At 45.4% G+C, this 13,742-nt stretch overlaps 1 protein-coding gene across 1 annotated transcript in view; it reads right to left on the bottom strand.

The window, feature by feature from the left end:
* The window catches only part of MCF2L2 (MCF.2 cell line derived transforming sequence-like 2), a 774,003-nt gene that overhangs the window by 297,473 nt on the left and 462,788 nt on the right, over positions 1 to 13,742 (bottom strand). The window lies entirely within an intron of this gene.

Genomic DNA, 13,742 nt, shown 5'->3' with positions numbered 1-13,742 from the left:
CCAGCAATTTCTTTTTTCTTTATTAGGATAGTAACTGCTGCTCCGAGCAGGGTACACTTTTTCTTCATTTCCATCCTCTAGGTTGATGATATAGTCTGTTGGGGGGGGGGGGGAGGGGGGCAAATGATGTGATTAGGCGAAAGCAATATAAATATTTTAAAAAAGTTAACTATTTACATTTCAGTAGTGAAAACCATTAACCATTTAAACGAAAAATACAGGAAGAGCTGCCTGCAGCTGGGTGGGGGGGGGGGGGGAGGGCCCCCCCCCCCATGCCTGCAAATTCCACCAGGCTACGCAACAGCAGCCTAGCCAGGCTAGGAAAGGTACCTACCCCCACCCTCATCCCCAGCGCCTTCTGCACTAGTGCTGGAAATTTTTAAACAGTTGAATGATGTCTTAGGTTCACTCATTTTACCTACCTAGAGCAGGGGTGCTCAAACCGGTACTATGGGCCTCCCCTGCCAGTTGGGTTTTCAGCGTATCCCTAATGAATATGCGTGAGAAATGTTTTTATTACAGAAGATAGTGCATGCAAATAAAGCTCATGCATTTCCTGAAAACCCGACTGGCTGGGGAGGGGGCCCGTAGTAACGGTTTAAGCACCCATAACTTAGAGATTTATATTCAGTCAAAGCTGCTGTGTGGGTAAGCTAACAGGCAGATATTTAACTCAACAACTAGGTTTTCAGCAGAATATTTGCTTAAATTTAGCCAGTCACAATTTGGCTAGATTTAGGGAGGCTGAGTTTCCCTGGCTAAACTTAGCTAGTTGGTGCTGAAAATCAGGCACTAACCGGTTGTGTCCTATTTTGGTATTTTATTTATTTTAAAAAAGCAATGCTTCCCTCCCTCCATAGAAATAAATGCCTTCCTGTGGCTATGGTCTCCTCCTCTCCCTCCCTCCCAATTAAAATATTTTAACGAAAACAAAATCCTGATTATATGTATTCTGAGTCATCATTCTAAAATACCCCTGTGTAGCCACGATCCTCTTGTCTGTCTCCTTCACCCTTCTAAAGATTAAAAAATGCTCCCATAGGCAGAAGCCCCTTTTTCCTTCTTTCCCCCACCCTTTTAAATATTAAAAAAAATGCACCTGTCAGTCTAGTGGTGATCCTTTTTTGTCCTTCCCTCCCTCCCTCCCTCATTGCTGTCTAAACAGGTCCGCCACAGTAGGATTCCACCTCCTTCCAAAAAAGGACACTGCTGGCTGGGGATTCCCTCCCCTCCTGTCCAAAGGAGGACATGTTCTTTTTTTTTTTGGACAGGGGTGATTTCCTGGAGGGCGGGGAGTTGCAACTAGTGGTTGGACTCAGCTCCCCTGTTATCGTATTCCAGAGAGAGCTGTTCGCTGCATTAGTTTGTCTTAGTAAACTGGAGAGAGATATAAACATAGGGAGGAAAGAACCCTGAGGAGGCGCAAATGAAGAATCTTGGTTCTGTAGCCCCCAAAATAGGTCAATTCTGATTTATAGATGCAATTCCAAAGGAGCAGGAAGGAAACTGTGGTGTGAAAAAGAAAAAAAGAAAGGGGGACTGAAAGGTAAGGACAAAATGATCATTATTCTAAAAGGTCTCCAGAAAGAGGAGGACAGGGAAGAAGGGGAAGTCGTCAAGACAGCCAAGACATGAGCAGTGTGAAAGATAACTAAAGGCAGTAAAGCAAGGTGATTTAGTATTGGTCTTGTTGGAAACGGAGAAAAATAACGCCTGAAATGGCATTTATCAGTGGAAGTGGTGGAGGCTAGCACTAACAGATTTTGATCATGCTTGGGACAGATGTGAAGGGCAGTGGTAGGAAATGGGAGGAGGGGAGGTTAAATGAAAGTCTTAGAAGTGGGTGTTGGATTGTGCATAGGAATTTATATACTCATATTTAGCCAAAGGGTTGAAAGCTTCAGGAAGAATCTCAACTAGGCAGGCTAGATGGGCCTAGTTCATTTGCTGTCAATCACTATGGGCCGGATTTTAAATGCCCTGCGCGCTGGCACGCCTATTTTGCATAGGCCGCCGGCACGCGCACAGCCCCAGGACGCGCGTAAGTCCCGGGCTTCGTAAAAGGGGCAGGGAGGGGGCGTGTCCGGGGGTGGGCCAGGGGACGGTTCGGGGCCGGCCCGGGCCCGGGGGCGTGGTCGAGGCCTCCAGACCAGCCCCCAGGTCGGGTGATGGCGCGCCAGCAGATTTACGTCTGCTTTCAGCAGGCGTAAATCTGCCAACAAAAGGTAGGGGGGATTTAGGTAGGGGAAGGGAGGGGAAGGTGCGGGGGGGTGGAAAGAAAGTTCCCTCCGAGGCCGCTCCGATTTCGGAGCGGCCTTGGAGGGAACAGGCAGCGCGCGCCGGGCTCGGCGCGCGCAGGTTGCACAAATGTGCACCCCCTTGCGCGCGCTGACCCCGGATTTTATAAGATACGCGTGGCTACGTGCGTATCTTATAAAATCCAGCGTACTTTTGTTCGCGCCTGGTGTGCGAACAAAAGTACGCGCTCACGCAAATTTATAAAATCTGCCTCTATGTTACTGTGTATGTTAGATGTCGGTGAAAGAGTGGCGTGGGGGTAGGACTTATGATGTCCTGTGCTAAAAATCTCCTGCTTTAAAAATGTCTCTCGCCTGGGACTAGGGATGCTGTGAAGGCACTGTGTCTGGAACAGCCTTTCTGAATTTGTTTTTCGTGTGTGTCTTGCTCTGTTTTTGGCTGTATTCAAGTCCTATGTAAAGACCCATCTCTTTCAGATTGCTTTTATGGAAATAAAGGTTAACAATAACAACAACAAAAAAGTGTAAGGTGATAGTTTGTATTGGACTAAATAACAATACATTTCTTGACTAGCTTTTAGGAGCTGATGCTACCTTTCTAGGGTCCAAATAGAATGAGCTTTTAAAGCCCAAAAAACCTGACTCTTCCTGATCTTGGCCCTCTGACATTAAACTTGTTTCTAGTGATTACTAGAAAATAGTCTTGCCTGTATCTCAACTATTTTGTAAGCTCCATGGGGACAGAGACTTTTTATTTTATGTGACTGAACAGTGCTGCATACAGTAGCACTATAGAAATGTTAAGTGGTAGTTATTGGCGAGATCTAATCTGGATTACTATCCAGCTCTGGAGGCCATACCTGCAAAAGGATTTAAACAGGCTAAAGATAGTCAGAGGGAGGAAGATGTCTCGATTGTAGATGGCCGCCTAGAGAACGAGCTCCCACTCCCTCAGCGCGAATCCACCGCAAATCTACGCAATCCGATAGCTGAACATACGACCCCACACAGCTACAGGAATAGCAAAGAAGAACGATGTCAGCAAGGAAGAAAATTCCAGATTTAAAACAGTTTTCCTTCGCGACTGCTGGGTCAAAGATGGTGGAGGCCCCTATTGCAGAGGAGGCCTCCCAAGATGGCGATGGCGGGCCTGCGTCACCGGTACACAGAGACCCACTGCTTAAACAAACGTGGGCTAAAGCCCTGCCCCTCTCCTGGGAGGACTTTCAAACTTGGTTCGGTGAGTTAAAAGCCGACATGAGCATAATGAAACAAGAATTAAAAGACATAGTAGGAGAGCTCCGGAGAGATCATGAAGAGCTGGGAGGCAGGGTGGAGGCCTTGGAGCAGAGGGTGGATGAATATGATACGTGAAGTAAAGGAACTTCAGGAGGATAACACGCTGTTAAAAGACTGGGTAGATGATTTGGAGAACAGATCGAGAAGGGGGAACCTCAGATTTTGAGGTATACCTGAGGAGGCGGCCTATGCGGACTGCAGCAAAGTAATTAAGATGAAATTATTAGATCTTGCTCATACCATAGAGCTATCTATATAAAAATAGACTGCATTAATGCTTCTTATGTCTCTGAAAGTAGACTCTATAAAGATATTTTTTTCACCTCAAAGTGACCATCATATACCTCGGGAGGTTTATCAAACATGAGTTAAGCACACCTGATATTTGTCTTTAAGGTTTATAATCATCGGTCACTTATTTGAGATGTGTTATTATTTTTCTATTTTTGTTTGGTTTTCTACTGATCGACAGTCACTTAACTTCAAAAAACTGATAGACAGTCACTTAACTTCCGAGGTGCTGTGTTATCTGCAGACTTCCTCGTAATGCTGATTTTCTTTTCTGCTCCATGCCCGACACAAAGCTATAGTGTTCTGTACCGACACTGCAGTGTTTCGGAGAAAATTACTCCTTCATCAGGGATTGACACCTTAAGCGTGCAGGCTCTTATTTTTATAGGCTGTGTATCGACTTTTTCTGAGATGCTTCCACTGCTTGAAGCCTTCTCTTGACTTCACTATTCCAGAAAAGAAATCAGCATTACGAGGAAATCTGCAGATAACACACAGCACCTCGGAAGTTAAGTGACTGTCTATCAGAGGATATTAGAGCTCGATTCTCAGAATTCTATAAAGAACTGTATAAGCGAAGACTAGACATCACCACCAATAGAATAAGAAATTACCTTAGCAAAATTGACATCCCCAGTGCTACTCCTAACCAACAGGATAGTCTCAACAGAGATTTATTTATTTATTTAAAGGCTTTTATATACCGATGTTCATGTAATAGTACATATCGCGTCAGTTTACAGAGAACTAAAGCTGGAAATTACATCGAACATGTGGGTACAAATAACAAGGCGAACTTCGTAAGAAATTATAAATAAAGCAAAGAACTTGTCTTACAACTATTACCAGTAATAGTCAATTAAAGATAGTAATGGATAAACCAAAGAACTTAAATTTACATCAGACTCAGTAATCATGAGTGGAGCAAAAGCACATCTGAGAAGGTAAAATCATGAGAATGAATAACATTATATAGTTATAGCATCAAACATCTAGCGTATTGGATTGTGAATGAGTGAATCTAACCCTAGATCCAGGCTCGGGAGAGAGATCTTTAAGTGAAGGCTTTTGTGAAAAGCCAAGTTTTCAGCTTCTTTTTGAACGTTTGACTACAGGTTTCTAGACGAAGGTCCGTGGGGAGGGCATTCCAGTGAATGGGACTGGCAATCGAAATGCACGTTTCTTGAGCAATGTCTTGGCTGGAGGTGCATATAGGGTGCCTAAGTAGCCGGTTCTGATTGGTCTTGATGATGCATGATAACGAAGTGGGCAGTTTAGATCTAGCGAAGTTTGGGAATGAATGGTCTTGTGAGTTATGGTTAGAACTTTGAATATGATTCTAGATGTGATAGGGAGCCAGTGTAGGCTTTTTAGGATAGGTATGATGTGTTCTCCTCTACTAGAATTGGTTAAAATCCTGGCGGCCGAGTTCTGCAACATTTGTAGTGGTTTGGTGGTGATAGCTGGAAGGCCAATTAGCAGAGAGTTGCAGTAATCAATTTTTGAAAATAGAATTGTTTGGAGAACTGTTCTAAAGTCCTGAAAATAGAGGAGAGGTTTCAGCTTTTTTAATATGTGGAGCTTGTGAACGCATTCTTTTGTTGTGTTTGATGTAGTGGTGCTTGAAGTCACACAGGCTATCAAGGAACTAAAAATGGGAAAATCACCAGGGCTAGATGGATTCTTGGCGGGTTTTTATAAACAATTGGAATCAGTTATTGCGCCTCTGCTTGCAAGGGCCTTTAACGAACTACTGAAGGGGGGCTCTATTGGGCACTAATAAAGCAGGCATCACTGTACTGGCCAAACCGGGGAGCGAGGCTACCTTCTGTGGCTCCTATAGGCCCATTTCTTTATTAAATTTAGACCTTAAGATTCTAGCCAAAATATTAGCTAATCGATTAGGCAATATTGTAGGTAACCTGATACACTTCGACCAAACGAGATTTATACTGGGCAGATTGGCAGCCAACAATGTCAGGAAAGTGATGGATCTAATATGGTGGGCTGGGGAAAGGAAAATACCCTTGGGCCTTCTCACCATCGATGCAGAAAAAGCATTCGATATGGTCCATTGGGATTATCTCTTTGAAGTATTAGAGAGATTTGGGCTAGGAGGAAATTTTTCCACATGGATCAGGAAGTTGTATATTATCGTGAGTGCGTGTATCAAAGTGAATGATGGTTATTCGGATGTCTTCCCAATAAACAGAGGTATCAGGCAATGGTGCCCACTTTCTCCGCTTCTATTTGCTTTATATCTACAACCCCTAGCCATCAAAATTAGATCTGTCCCGGAGATACAGGGCGTACGGGTGGGGCAGCGCAAGTATAAACTTGCTATGTTTGCAGATGATATCTTGTTTACAGTGATTCACCCAGAACATTCATTGGTATATCTTATGCAAGCGTTGCAAAACTTCAGCAGTGTATCAGGCTACCAACTGAATGCAGAGAAATCGGAATTTCTGAATATCACACTAACCGCTGATCAAGTCACAAGAATTAAACAGTTGTTCCCCTTCAAAATAGTGACAAGGGAAGTTAAATATTTAGGGGTGAAAATAGGTGCCAATCTGGATACCCTTGGGGAAGTCATCTATACTGGGGTCTGGGAGAAGATACAAGGGGACTTATGTAAATGGGATAGGGCACCATACTCCTGGGTGGGGAGAATCTGTATAGTCAAAATAAACATTCTACAGAGGCTGAGTTACTTATTTCAGACATTGCCAGTATATATTTCAGAAGCAAAGTTTCAGTTGTGGCAACGTAAGCTTTTCCATTTTATCTGGAAGAGCAGGCCACCAAGAATTAGCAGGAGAGTTATGTATCTCCCAAGAGCCAATGGGGGGATGGGAGTCCCCTGGTTGCTAGGCTATTGTGCAAGTGCACAGCTGAAAGCGATTATGGACTGGCATATGGGGGAGAGAAGAAGGAGGTGGGTGGAATTAGAACAATCAATGCTGGCGGACACTCCACTAACGGGCTTGGTGTGGCTCACCACCTCATCTCGATCTTTATCTGGGAAGATATCCCCTAAAGTTGCCCTCACTTTGAAACTCTGGGATAAGTGGCGGGTGAAGCTGGTGGGGACTTGCCAACATTTCCATAGCACACCTATATTTTATAATACTAAGTTTAAACCAGGATGCTCTAAAGTTGCAGCAAATAGATGGAGGGGTAAGGGATGTTAGATGCTGGGTCATCTATGGGATGGAGAGCATGTGAAACCCTTTGAAGACGCGAAACAGATCTATCAATTTGATGGTTCTGATTTCTATCTCTACTATCAGTCCACCCAGTTCATATCAAAGAAGGAGGTAAAGAGTGATCTGTATAGGGGTAAATCCCTATTTGAGGGCTACTGTGAAAAGGCACAATGTATCACTAAAGTTATCTTAAAACTTTACGCACTGCTTAGTAGAGATGAGGGACCAGCATCTCCACATGTAGTGAACTGGGAATGAGATCTAGCTCAAACATTATGGGCAAATCCTGGGAGATGTGCTATAGTCAGATAGCCAAGAGCTCTATATCAGTGGCTATCATACAACAAGGATACACGATGCTATATAGATGGTATCTGCCCCCAGTGCGACTTGCAAAATTTTCTCCGGGTAATGGCAGTCTTTGCTGGAGAGGCTGTGGATTACAGGGGGACCTTTTACCATATGTGGTGGGAGTGCCCAGAAATATCAAGGTTCTGGGATGGGGTGATGGACCTCATTAAGGAAATTCAGGGGAACGAGTTTACCAAAAACTCCAACCTTTTTCCTCTTAAATATACGTCCCCTCAGTGTGGAGAGAGATGCCGCTTTCCTGGCGCAACAGATAATCATGGCAGCAAGGGGGGAAGTGGCGTATGCATGGAAAAATGCGCAACTCCCACCTTTGCAGCGAGTGGTACAATGGTTACAAAAAATGTATTACCTCAGCTTTCTAACAGCAGCACGACATAAATGGTCCGATACGTTTGAGAGGTTATGGCGCCCTTATACCCAATGGAAGAAGCAAACTAACCAGGGGGTAAAGGAGTTGGAAGAAATGGGCAGAAATCACCCTTGGAGATGATCATTGGGGTCCTAGTAGAAGGGGGGAGGTTAAGGGGGGGGGGAGGACATGGGCTGTAGGACTTTAATGAAGATATCAGGCAATCAATAGTAGGGTGGCCATGAGAGGTGTATACGGAGGGGTCAAGGTTGAGTATTAGTAAATATAAAACTCTCAGAGACTGCACATTTGTTTGGGTTGATGACCAATCTTTATTAAGCAATTAATATAACACCAGTCAGTATTATTATTGTTTCACATAGGTTTACAGGGGGGAGCTTCGAGGATGCGGCAAGAACATAAGAAATTGCCATGCTGGGTCAGACCAAGGGTCCATCAAGCCCAGCATCCTGTTTCCAACAGAGGCCAAACCAGACCACAAGAACCTGGCAATTACCCAAACACTAAGAAGATCCCATGCTACTGATGCAATTAATAGCAGTGGCTATTCCCTAAGTAAACTTGATTAATAACCGTTAATGGACTTCTCCTTCAAGAACTTATCCAAACCTTTTTTGAACACAGATACACTAACTGCACTAACCACATCCTCTGGCAACAAATTCCAGAGCTTAATTGTGCATTGAGTGAAAAATAATTTTCTCCGATTAGTCTTAAATGTGCTACTTGCTAACTTCATGGAATGCCCCCTAGTGCTTCTATTATTCGAAAGTGTAAATAATAGAGATGTGAATCGTGTCCTTGATCGTCTTAACGATCGATTTCGGCTGGGAGGGGGAGGGAATCGTATTGTTGCCGTTTGGGTGTGTAAACTATCGTGAAAAATCGTTAAAATCGTGAGCCGGCACACTAAACCCCCCTAAAACCCACCCCGACCCTTTAAATTAAATCCCCCACCCCCCCGAACCCCCCCAAATGCTTTAAATTACCTGGGGATCCGGCGGTGGTCCAGAATGGCGACAGTCCGGAACGGCCCCCTCAATAGAATCGTGTTGTCTTCAGCCGGCGCCATTTTTCAAAATGGCCGCCGCAAAATGGCGGCGGCCATAGACAAAAACGATTCGACGGAGGAGGTCGTTCCGGACCCCCGCTGGACTTTTGGCAAGTCTTGTGGGGGTCAGGAGGCCCCCCCAAGCTGGCCAAAAGTTTCCTGGGAGTCCAGCGGGGTTCCGGGAGCGATTTCTTGCCGCAAATCGTTTTCGTACGGAAAATGGCGCCGGCAGGAGATCGAGTGCAGGAGGTCGTTCAGCGGCGGTCCGGAACCCCCGCTGAACGACCTACTGCAGTCGATCTCCTGCCGGCGCCATTTTCCGTACGAAAACGATTCGCGGCAAGAAATCGCTCCCGGAACCCCGCTGGACTCCCAGGAAAACTTTTGGCCAGCTTGGGGGGGCCTCCTGACCCCCACAAGACTTGCCAAAAGTCCAGCGGGGGTCCGGAACGACCTCCTCCGTCGAATCGTTTTTGTCTATGGCCGCCGCCATTTTGCGGCGGCCATTTTTAAAAATGGCGCCGGCTGAAGACAACACAATTCTATTGAGGGGGCCGTTCCGGACCGCCGCCGTTCTGGACCACCGCCGGATCTCCAGGTAATTTAAAGCATTGGGGGGGGGGGGTTCGGGAGGGTGGGGGATTTAATTTAAAGGGTCGGGGGTGGGTTTTAGGGGGTTTTAGTGTGCCGGTTTTCCTGCCCTCCCCCTTCCCCCGATTTACGATTTTTTAACGATAAATCGGGGGAATTGGTATTGTATCGTGGCCCTAACGATTTTTTGACGATTTAAAATATATCGGACGATATTTTAAATCGTCAAAAAACGATTCACATCCCTAGTAAATAACCGATTCACATCTACTCGTTCAAGACCTCTCATGATCTTAAAGACCTCTATCATATCGCCCCTCAGCCATCTCTTCTCAAAGCTGAACAGCCCTAACCTCTTCAGCCTTTCCTCATAGGGGAGCTGTTCCATCCCCTTTATGATTTTGGTCACCCTTCTCTGTACCTTCTCCATCACAACTATATCTTTTTTGAGATGCGGCGACCAGAATTGTACACAGTATTCAAGGTGCGGTCTCACCATGGAGCGATATAGAGGCATTATGACATTTTCCGTTTTATTAACCATTCCCTTCCTAATAATTCCTAACATTCTGTTTGCTTTTTTGACTGCTGCAGCACACTGAGCCAACGATTTTAAAGTATTATCCATTATAATGCTTAGATCTTTTTCCTGGGTGATAGCTCCTAATATGGAACCTAACATCATGTAACTACAGCAAGGGTTATTTTTCCCTATATGCAACACCTTGCACTTGTCCACATTAAATTTCATCTGCCATTTGGATGCCCAATCTTCCAGTCTTGCAAGGTCCTCCTGTAATGTATCACAATGCGCTTGTGATTTAACTACTCTGAATAATTTTGTATCATCTGCAAATTTGATAACCTCACTCATCGTATTCCTTTCCAGATCATTTATATATATATTGAAAAGCACCAGTCCAAGTACAGATCCCTGAGGCACTCCACTGTTTACCCTTTTCCACTGAGAAAATTGACCATTTAATCCTACTCTCTGTTTCCTGTCTTTTAACCAGTTTGTAATCCACGAAAGGACATTGCCTCCTATCCCATGACTTTTTAGTTTTCATGGAAGCCTCTCATGAGGGACTTTGTCAAACGCCTTCTGAAAATCCAAATACACTACATCTACCGGTTCACCTTTATCCACATGTTTATTAACCCCTTCAAAAAAATGAAGCACAGCAACCTGACTACCTCTGCTCTACCAGCCTGTCTTGCCCCTATCAAAACCACAGGGTCATGACTACCTCCGCTCTACCAGCCTGTCTTGCCCCAATCCATGTTGACTGTGTTCCATTAAACCATGTCTTTCTATATGTTCTATGATTTTGATGTTGAGAATAGTTTCCACTATTTTTCCCAGCACTGACGTTAGGCTCACTGGTCTATAGTTACCCGGATTGCCCCTGTAGCCTTTTTTAAATATTGGGGTTACATTGGCCACCCTCCAGTCTTCAGGTATAATGGATGATTTTAATGATAGGTTACAAATTTTAACTAATAGATCAGAAATTTCATTTTTGAGTTCCTTCAGTAGCCTAGGATGCATACTACATACAGGTTCACAGTGATTTCGTTCAGTTCGTCTGACTCATCACCCCTGAAAACCCATCTCCAGAACTGGTATCTCCCCAACATCCTCATTAGTAAACATGGAAGCAAAGAATTAATTTAGTCTTTCTGCAATGGCCTTATCTTCCCTAAGAGCCCCTTTAACCCCTCGGTCATCTAATGGTCCAACAGTTTTCTTGCTTCGGCTATATTTTAAAAAGTTTTTATTATGAGTTTTTGCCTCTATGGCCAACTTCATTTCAAATTCTTTCTTCGCCTGTCTTATCAATGTTTTACACTTAACTTGACAATGCTTATGTTTTCTTACAGGACAAGCAGGATGGTAGTCCTCACATATGGGTGACATCATCAGGATGGAGCCCAATCACGGAACACTTTTGTCAAAGTTTCTAGAACTTTGACTGGCACCTACTGGGCATGCCCAGCAATGCACTGACCCTGCATCCAGCAGGGGTCCCCCTTCAGTCTCTTTTTTTCCGCGCAGCAGTAGCCACGCGGGTTAAGGAGCTCGCTTCAGATTTCTGACAGGAATTTTCCTCACAGAACTTCTTTAAAAAATTTCAAAATAATCTACCTTATAGGGGTCCCCCTATCGATATCTATACTCCGCAGTCGAAAGGTAAGGTTTTTCCCTTCTTTGCGGTCAATTCCCGTCAAGCTTTTCCTTTGAGGCCTACTGGCCATCGACCGCGGCTAAATATTTGTCTAAGCCATGGCGTCGGGTTTTCGTCGGTGCCCCAATTGTCCTCGGACAGTGTCCATCACAGACCCGCACAGAGTTTGTGTTTTGTGCCTGGGGTCCGACCATGATACCCTAACTAGCACCAAATGTGCCCAAATGACGCCGAAGGGCAGTAAGGCCCGTTTGGAAAAGATGGAGTTTCTTTTTCATTCAAAACTCCCGACTCCATCGACCGCTTCTACTTGGTCTGAGCCGGTGCCATCAACCTCTCGTCAGCAACGGGACACCGGTGCTGTCAGACCGGCATCGACTTCTCCGAAGGTGTCGACTTCCTCCTCTTTGCCTCAAGACCCGGACCTAGGAGAACATTATGAAAAGCGTCGACACCGGTATCGGAAGGTTCAGTCTGCTGAACCTGGCAAGTCCTTGGCATCGGCGTCGACAGAGCCACTGACAAAGAAATCACGTTCAGAGAAGGCCCCATCCTCCTCTGTTTCTGGGTCACCGAGGCGTTCCCCACTTCATCGGTGCTGGGAGCCGTGATTCCACTTTCACCGGTGGACCCTCCAGCTACGCCAGTGCTGCCTCCTACTCCGGTGCTGGGGTTCCTCGCCCCAGGCTTCCGCGAGGAATTGGATAGGATGATCCAAGAGGCCATCGGTAAAGTACTGCAAGGCTTCCAGCCTCCATCGATGCCGGTCACCTATCCGATTCCCATGGCGCTCGCACTGCTATTGGGTAAATTGGATGTGTTGCTCGATGCACTTCCACCACTGGAACCGAGAACACTGGTATGCCCTCTTCCTTCGATGCCAATCCCTGTGTCATCAGAAGATGAAGAAACACTGATACCCATACCGCCGTCTGGAATTCTGCCACTGACTCATCCATCGATGTCGCCGGTTCCATTGGTGCCTCCCATTTATGCCTTCGGTGCCACATCCGATACCATCGATGCCTAGGCATGGTCCCTTGGGATTAACACCTTTTCTTCCTTCTGAAGATCCTCAGGGAGCTGGTGATCAACCTTATGATACTCGGACTGATGATTCTTCCCAGGATACTGATGATCTGCCTTCTGAGTCCTTTCCCCCTGAAGAGAGAATGCGTTCTCCTCCAGAGGATCTGTCCTTTATTAACTTCATTAAAGAAATGTCTGAAACAATTCTATTTCAGCTTCAGACAGAAAAAGATTCAAGGCACAAGATGCTGGAAGTACTCCAGTTTCTTAATGCTCCTAAGGAAATCATGTCAGTTCCCATTCATGAAATCCTAATTGACCTGCTAAAGAGGAATTGGGAGTTTAGTCCCACCTGTTAACCATAAGACAGATGCCACCTATCTTGTGCAGTCAGCTCCTGGGTTCCAAAGATCACAACTGGATCATCACTCTGTGGTTGTGGAATCGGCCCAGAAAAAAGGCAAGATGTTCAAACCTCATTCCTCTATTCCTCCAGGAAAGGAACAGAAATCCCTAGATGCTTTTGACAGATGGGTTTTTCATGGTTCAATGTTTATATCTCTCATTGCTTCTTACCAGTTGTACATGACCCAGTATAACAGAAACCCTTTAAGAAGATACAAGATTTCTCTGAATCTTTACCTGACCAATTCCAGGATGACCTTAATGCTCTAGCTCAGAAAGGCCTGGATGCTGGTAAGCATGAGGTACGCACTGCGTACAACATATTTGACACTGCCTCTAGGGTGTCCGCCGCGGGGATTAGTGCAAGAAGGTGGGTCTGGTTGAAATCCTCTGACCTCAGACCAGAGGTACAGGACAGGTTGGCTGACCTGCCATGTGCTGGGGATAATCTCTTCGGAGACAAAATTCAGGAGACTGTGGAGCAGCTCAAGGATCACCATGAAACTCTGCGTCAACTTTCTTTAGTGCCTGCTGAGTTCTCGTCCACCTCCAAGAGGACATTCAGGTGAGACTCTAAGCGACTGACCTATAAACCAAGAAGGATTTATCCTCCAGCTTCCCGAGGTCGCCCTTCTAAGCCTTATCAAAAAGGTCAGTCCAGGCAATCCTGACCTC

Source organism: Rhinatrema bivittatum, chromosome 9, assembly GCF_901001135.1.
Source record: "Rhinatrema bivittatum chromosome 9, aRhiBiv1.1, whole genome shotgun sequence".
NCBI classification, from domain to species: Eukaryota; Metazoa; Chordata; class Amphibia; order Gymnophiona; family Rhinatrematidae; genus Rhinatrema; species Rhinatrema bivittatum.
This window is presented reverse-complemented; position numbering and strand designations above follow the sequence as displayed.